Raw genomic sequence first — 8,135 nt, forward strand, 5'->3', positions numbered from 1 at the left:
AGCCCAGTGAGTAACTGAGGCCCTTCTATTCATTGGCCTTAAATATTTATTTTAATGTTTGCATGCATAAACAATGCAAAGAGCCCAGATGCAGTCACTCCCTCCAGCTCTTAAAAGATTTCTGCAAAAGTGTTCCTGGAAGAGACAGTTAATGCCTTTGCTCCTTTGCCCTGAAATTGATTTCTGAGCAGCGGGGCCCTGCACTTGCGAGCTGGCTGTAAGTGGGGTTCCTTGAGCCCCTCACACCTTCTGGGTGGGGATGTGATGAAACTTTGGGAGCTCGGGTTTCCAGAGAGAGAACAGTCCCTAGAGAATTCGGCGGGGAGGTGCCTGATGAATAAAGAAATGGGTGCTCCCAGGGTCCCGTCCATTCACCAATACTCTGCCCTTTAACCCTATATCAGAATGATTCAAGCATGAGCCCTGCCACCTCTTGGCATGAATGGAGCCTGCCTGTGCCCACCATCCCTCCTTTCCTGTCTACCTTGTGTTATTTGGGTAGCAGAGAGGTTGAAAGTTGTAGGTGGCTAGAGTATGATCTAGTTCAACGCTCCCATTTTGCAGATGAAGAAACCGAGGCCCAGAGAAGGGATCTGCTCAGTCTTTCAGTCCATCATTGCCCGCAGATGACACTGGAAATCAGACACACCATGACTCCCAGCCCAGGGGGTTGTCCTGTCTGGCGCCCACCTGAGAAGCGTTGACCCACAGAAACATAACGCAAGCCAGAGACGTTGTTTCAGCCTTTCAAGTTGCCACATTTAAAAAGTGAAAAGAAACAGATGAAATTCACCTCCGTCGTGTAACAGCCGATGTGTGCAAAATGCACAAACTCCCTCAGTCCACACCTCTCATGCCACAATCTCGAAGCACGCTGTGCGTCTGCTTGGGCTTGGCAGGGAGGAGGGCAGGGAAGGGGCGGGGGGTCAGACTCTGAATAGCAGCCTTTCCAAGAAAAGCAATCAATGTGCAAGCCCACTACGCCATACATTTTGCAGAAAGTCTGCACTTCTCTCGGGAGCATTAAACATATAGAGAAATATCCTCATAATGAATGTGTAGGCCGTGGTCGACATTGTCCCAGCCTACAACACACAGAGGACTTTTCATCCAGGCACCCATTTCCAGTGTGCTTTTAGCTGACAAAGGACTCCTGTGGGCTGCTGGCATTCCAGTTATCTCCTGAGGTGGCTGGAAGTGGGTGGCAATGCCAACTTCTGGGAAGAATGTTGGAACAGAAGGGCCTGGGGAGAGAAAGGGACTGCCTCTCATACTAGAGCCCATGTTAGGTCAGCCCAGATGACTAACGTGGCATTCCCTCACTTTTTGGGTGCAGGGAACTATACCAACTCGCAAAGCTTCCAGAGTTCTATCTGAAACTGTAGCCAATGTCAGAGCTCCACTCATTTCCAACAGTCTGGAATTCCATTTCAATTCCTTTAAAAAGCAGTGGCCAACTGGCTTGGCCTTCACCTTGTCCAAAGGCGTCAATGTGCATCTCAGGACTAAGAGCTTCTCTGCCCCTCTAGATGAGTTCTCTTGTTAGGGCCACTGAACAGATAGACCAACCAGGGCTGATGATAAATAACAGATTCCCAAAGGAACAGAACTCTCAGAGCAAGCCTGGTATACTCTCCACGACCAGCTGGCCCAAGGCATGGCTTACCTGACAGCCATCAAGGCCAATGCTCAGGTCAATGGAATTCACAAGCTCCTCTGACAATTGGTGGTCTCAGAGTGTGGTTGCAGAGTTTGCTTCTAGAGTTATTACTTGTCTCAGAGGGTAGTTGCAGAATTTGCTTCTAGAGTTAATACACACACATGGCCAGTGAGTCCTTGAAATGTGGCTGGTCCAAACTGAGAAGCCCTCTAAGTGCAAAATACATACCAGATAGCAAGGGCTTCAGATGAAAAAAAAAAAAAAAGATATCAAATATCTCATCAAAAATGTTTATATTGATTCCATGTTGCAATTATTCCATCTTGCATATATTAGATATGTATTATTAAAAATAATTTTTTTAAATGAGACATGTGGCTCACATTGTATTCCTACTGGACAGCAATGTTCTAGTAGAAGCATTTGCTCTGAAAAGCCACTTCCTGGGATTTAATTCCAGTGACACTGTATGGGATTTGACTAGCGGTATGGGGATTGATGGCGTAAGCTTGGTGGCTGGTGACCAGGACAAGGATGTGAAATGGAAGGGCTGGTTGAAAGCACTAGAGCAACTGGGGCCCCCCTCTGCACACCCTCCCCTAATTCATGGCCCTGGAGGCCATGGCTTAAATTCAAGTGAGGCACCATCACCTGGAGGCAGGTCTCTCTGTTGGAAACCTGCAGCAGGACATCTCCAGATGAGACCTGAGTTACGTGATTGCTTCTCACCCTTTGGAATTGGAACATGAACTCTAGAGCTGAACCTTGTTGACACAAAGCATCCTTATAATGATGCAACTGATCTGTATCTTGCTTTTGGTGGTAAATGCACAAAGCTATGCAAGGATGGAAAGAGTTCCGTGGACGTGTGGTGATGAGGACAGCACAACCATGGGAGTGTACTAAATGTTGCTGCATGGTATACTTAAAAGTGGTGAAGATGGTAAATTTAGTTAAGTGTATTTTCCCACAATTTTTTCAAAGTCAGGGACTTTGGCCTAAAGATCTAAAGATCAATGACTTTCCTTCCTGATTTACTCTGTTCAAGAAGGTAGAACCAATAAGCCATAGAGCTTGTTAGCAAGACCCGGGGTCCCAGCTTCCGGGTGATTGACCTTAAGAGAAGCAGAAGAAGGGTGTGTCCCTGGCACACCTGTTGGGAGAAGGCATGGACCACCCTGTTGTTCCAGTGCCCAGGTCTCCCCTCACACATGCTCCATACCCAGATGAGTCCTTTATGCCACCCACAGGTGGACCCCCAACCTATTAGTACGGAGGTAGCCTTGATCAAAAATGCTCATCATTGTGGGTGTCAGAGAGCCAAACGTCTAGGTGGAAGTATCAGTGCCTAGAGCTCCAAAGGCACTGGGAAGTCAAAGATTATTCCTGGTAGAGTAAATTGAATCTACTTTACCATGTGAGAAGGGATTGGCATTTGGGGAGGTATTTCTCAATATCACCTCACTCAAGTTGCAAGGTTTTTCTTAAATAAACTCAGGAGGCTTGACTTCATGGGGCCCACCCAACAGTTATAGTCAAAGCAGCCCCGAGTTTCCTCGTTCACAGGAAATATGTAAAAGAGCCCACTGAGGGGCACCTGGGGGGCTCAGTCAGGTAAGAGTCTGCCTTCGGCTCAGGTCATGATCCCGGGGTCCTAGAATTGAGCCCCAAGTGGGCACCTTGCACAGCAGAGAGACTGCTTCTCCCTCTGTCCCTTCCCCACCTCACGTTCTCTCTCTCTCTCTCTCTCTCAAATAAATAATTAAATAAAATCTTTAACAACAACAACAACGAAAAGAGAAGGGCAGGGAGTCTATCTGTACCCCAAGAAATAGACCACCCAGAGATCTGCTGCTGAGTCACCAGGAGACACCAGTCAGCAGGGAGGAGGGAGCTGCCAGGCTGGGAGTGTCTCTCTTATCCCATCATAAGAGAGCACAAGATAACAAGGGTCCAATTTTGGTAATGGGGTCAATCCAGAAAATAATGACTTCTTTCCCCTTAAATTCACATTAGGCTGGCCAGAGCCCCTAGACTGCCCAGACTGTGTATTAAGAATGCCAGACAGCTCGGCCATAAATTTCAGCCACAAGCGCATGTATTTAGACCCAAAGTTCTTCATCCCCTCTGGTCTTGACCTCCACCATGGCCGTCACCCAGAACCTGTGCCAAAAAGCAGTATCAGTGGTTCTGCATCTGACCGGGACAAAAACATGTGGACATCTATAAGATTCTGCTCCGTTTACGATGTCTCCTTGGCCACTTTACCATGAGCCAAGAGATTCAACTGTTTATGAAAAACAGTATTGTATTCCCTCTTGGTCATCTAAGTCATGGGAAATTTTTGTGCGGTGATGCATAAATCCCAGAAAGTTTGGTTTAAAAAGTCCTCTAAAGTGTGGGTGGTTCCTCAAGTTTGTCCAGATTTACTGAATATCCTGTGTCCATAAAACAGGCCTGAAGGCTTCACCCGAACATCCACCCCCAAGAGGCCCTTTGGAATCATGGGCTCCCCCATTACGGAGTTTGGACAGCTGACTGTTACATGGAGTACTTTCAAAGTGAGCCTACAAAGCCCAAGTCAGCAGAATGGCTGGAGAATATGATGTTTTGATTCCGTTAAGGACGACCCTCCCATGATCCAAAATCCCTCTAATAAAGTCATTGTAGTAAGTCCCACAATGAGTTAACTGTTCTCTTTGAGAAATCCGTCTTTGGGTTTTTTGTTCAGTCTGTCCTTGGTGTCTTATTCAATCCATCAACAAGTATTTCATGAGCACCTGTGTATCGAAGTGTGACAAGGCCCCTGACTTCTCGTCCCTTCTTCCAACCCTCCTCCCCCTCCTCAGGGAGTTTCTCCCCTGGTCTTCTTCCATGACCAAGTGACCGTTGAAGAGCATTCAAATAAAAGCTCCCAAGTACTGAGATGGAAAGAGGGAGAGCTGTACTCAGCAAAATTGGTCTTAATCGGTTTCTGTAAACACACAAACAGTGTGTGTTTAACCCCACCTTTGTAAGTATATATTTAGAGATGGATAAATAGGTAGATAGACAGATATTCATGTATATATTTCAACACAATAAATCTGAAAGCAGGTATACAAAACTGGCCACCGCATTACCTGACAGCATTTATTTTCTTTTCTTGTAGCTTCTTCTGGTATTTTTTCTACAGTAAACACATATTGCATGTGAAATGAAAAAATACAAGTGGGTTTTCAAGGAAACACTAGCATGAGAGGAGATGGTAAGTCGGTGTGATAACCACTGAAAGAGGTTTATGTGTGTGTATAGTTTGGAGGGGTGTTCTGAGTTCTGGCTGAGATCATAGACAATCCGCACATTTTAGGGAAAAGTAAATTTTGTTGTTTTTCCTGTGTGACTGGGATTAAAATTATATATGTGTACCTGTACATTATATCACTATATTTAGTTATCAAAGAGCCTTGACAACCATTAGCATCATCAATGCCTAGACCAATCTTACCCACTACACTAACTGATCTTGACAATAGGAACTCTATTACCCACACCAGACCCACTAATCAACAAATTTCTGTGTGTTATTTCTATTCACCACGTGAAGCTTAGGTGTTTCTATTCCCTGATCAGGATGGGCTTCCAACGCAAAATGAGTCTTTTCAGCAATTAGTCTATTATCAATCCTTTTAATAATCCACATAGCAAATGATATCCTTGCAATTATATGGTATCTTTGCAACTTCCTTGGAAAATGAGGATAGAGTCTTTCTGGCCCTGCCTTTGTTGTTCTGCTTGGGCGGGAGCCCAGAAGAGACTTAGGAATTGAAATTGATCTACATAAGAAAGAGCACAACAGGAAGGAAAGGGTGGAAAGGCCCAGAATGAGGAAGGAAGTGGAAGAGTTTGAAGAGGGGAGGGAGGGGAAAGCAGGGAAGATCCAGTGCAGCTGGAATTCTTCTAAAAAAAAAAAAAAAAGTGGGAGGAGGGAGAGGAGAGGCCAAGAGGGTAGACAGCGTGAGTTATAAGAACGCCAAAAATGTGACACACATTTGGCTTCCCTCCTCCCACCCAAGAAAACCTTCAGCACATTTGCATTACTCCTCAAAGTTTGTGTCTCTTTGGCATCTATTAGTTGTCAGATCAGGAATCATTTTGTTTTGCTAGATGGGGAAAGAAGGTCGGGGGAGATCCCCTGGGAAGCATCAGGAACAGCCAGGTTCTGCCTTTGCTGAGTGGCCCTGCCCCCATGGTGCCACCACCCCCGGCATGAGCCATGGCATCACCCTTTCCAAGTGGCTGCATGGAGGCCAGCTGGAACCAAGTCCCACAGACTGGGGGGCTCCAACAACAGAGATCTTCTGTCTCACAGTTTGGGAGGCTAGAAGTCCAAGGTCAAAGTGTCACGGCAGTTGGTTTCTGCAGAGAGCTATGAGGCTAGGAGCGGCTCATGCCCCTCTCCTTAGCCTGGAGATGGCCCCAAGGAAGAAACCATGGGGAGGCCATGGCCTCCCCATGGTTTCTTCCTCAGTGAGTGTCTCTGTGTCCAAATTTCCCCCTTTTTATAAAGACATAAGTCACACTGGATTAGGCCCCACCCTAGGGACCTGATTTTAACTTGCTTACCTCTTCAATGACTCTATTTCCAAATAAGGTCACATTCTGAGGTACCAGGGCTTAGGACTTCAATGCATAAATTTAGGGGTGGGAGAGACACAATTCAACCTCCAACACCCACTGGCAAACCCTTGACCTCTTGCTGCAGCTTCTACCTTGGAGGTCACACAGGGGAGTCCCTCCCCTTTTCCTTCACAGGTGCTCATCCCCAAGTCCAGGCCTCCCTGTCCTCATGAGGTATTGCACAGATTCCTCTGAATTCTGGCTTGGTGACTTAGCCCTTCCCCATTTTCAGCCAGGACATGGGGTTTTATCAGATGCTTCCATTTCTCTGGGAAATTCTGTAGGGATTGAGAAGAGAGGAGACTCTCCCAGGTGGGCTCAGATCCCGTTAAAGCTGAAGCTATTCTTTGTTTTGATGCCCCTGACTCCAGCTTCATCCCTGGGGGGTTGGGAGGGCTCCAGTGGAATGGACAGGAAGCTCCCTACTCCTATCCCCTTCGCTGCTCTGGGGTAGACCTGGGCCTTGGCCTCATCTCTCAGGGAACTCAGGGTCCTTGTGGGGATGAGTTCACTCCCCACAGCCCGGCATCTTCACCCTAGATGCCTGGGAGGATCTGCAACTGGAGAGACGGGTGAGCGGAGTGTACATCCAGGAGGGGCAGAGTCCCTGGAGTAAAGGCCAGGATGGGGATGGACAACCCGACAACTGATGGAAGTTGGAGGAGGGGCCAGCTGGTCACCAGGTGTAGCAAAAGGTTTGCATCAAAACCCAAATTTCCTGCATGCAGTACCGGGGAGAACACAGCTCACAAGAGTAAGAATTTACATTTGAAAATGTCTTCAATTGTGTCTTAGGGGATTCCTAATCGTAGGGCTTCTTAAGACAAGTGTTTTTCCCATGGAGGTCCCAGGGTGTGCTAAGGCTTCCTGTGCAGTCCTGTGGCCTTCTCCAGGGACCAGGGAGAGAGATAGACAAAGGGGTTCCAGTGCCCCTCCCATGCTGCACCCCAGCCTCCCCCCTGGCTCCTAGCAGATGCCCCACCCTCACCTGCCTGATACACCCTGCTCCCCCACAGCATATCATAGCAAAAAAAAAAAAAGTAAAAACCATATATTATATGCAATATAAATAGATATTATTATATTTTAGATAATATATATTAATTATATGTTATGCCTTTATATATAAACTATACATTATTCTACATATATATATAAATATACATATATATATGCATCAGTTATTTACCTAATGAGATCTCCATGCATATAAAATCATTCAATATATAACTATTCGGCTTACTTGTGATTTCATCTCAGGATCGCATCTGCTACATGACGTCAGCGTGGAGGGCTGTAATTCATTCCTGATGAGAAAGATCCTCTTCCACATCACAGGGAGCGGACTAATTTGAAAGGACCGCTGTCTCCAGGGGAGATACTCCAGCCGTCAAAAACAAGAAATATTCGAAGGCAGATCAACCTTGGCCTCGGATGCTTCTTGTGGTTCCTACTGCACCAAATCAGCTTTTCAAAACTAAGCGCACTGATCTGGCTGCCGCCAAGGGACACCCCCTTCCGGGAAAAGAAGATCTGACTCTGACGTGGCAGGGCTGCTCACCTTCTGCGAAGTTGCAAGCTCCTGCTTCAAAGGCTGTGCCTCCTAAGGAAGGAAGAGCATGGCGGTGGCGGGGGTGGGGGGCATTTTCCTGACACCCTGGTCCTGGGTCACTAAGTTCTTACATCTGGGGATAGGGTGCTCTAAGCAGAGTGGCTCGAAGGAGAGACACCAGGACCTGGCCTGCTCTACAGCCCACGTTAATTCGGTTCCCCAGCCTTTCGCGGGGTGCCTCCTGTACTCAGCAACGTGCAAAGT

The 8,135-nt window shown here is 46.9% G+C and overlaps 1 long non-coding RNA gene across 1 annotated transcript in view; it reads right to left on the reverse strand.

Annotated features, from left to right (window-relative positions):
* LOC309851059 overlaps positions 1 to 7,787 on the reverse strand; it is a 45,660-nt gene extending 37,873 nt beyond the window's left edge. Inside the window, exon 1 of the long non-coding RNA XR_014304609.1 lies at positions 7,563 to 7,787. This is a non-coding gene — a long non-coding RNA (uncharacterized lncRNA). The remainder of the gene's footprint in view (positions 1 to 7,562) is intronic.
* Between the last annotated feature and the right edge of the window lie 348 nt (positions 7,788 to 8,135).

The sequence above is a fragment of the Mustela nivalis genome, assembly GCF_964662115.1.
Source record: "Mustela nivalis genome assembly, chromosome: 17".
Taxonomy (NCBI): Eukaryota; Metazoa; Chordata; class Mammalia; order Carnivora; family Mustelidae; genus Mustela; species Mustela nivalis.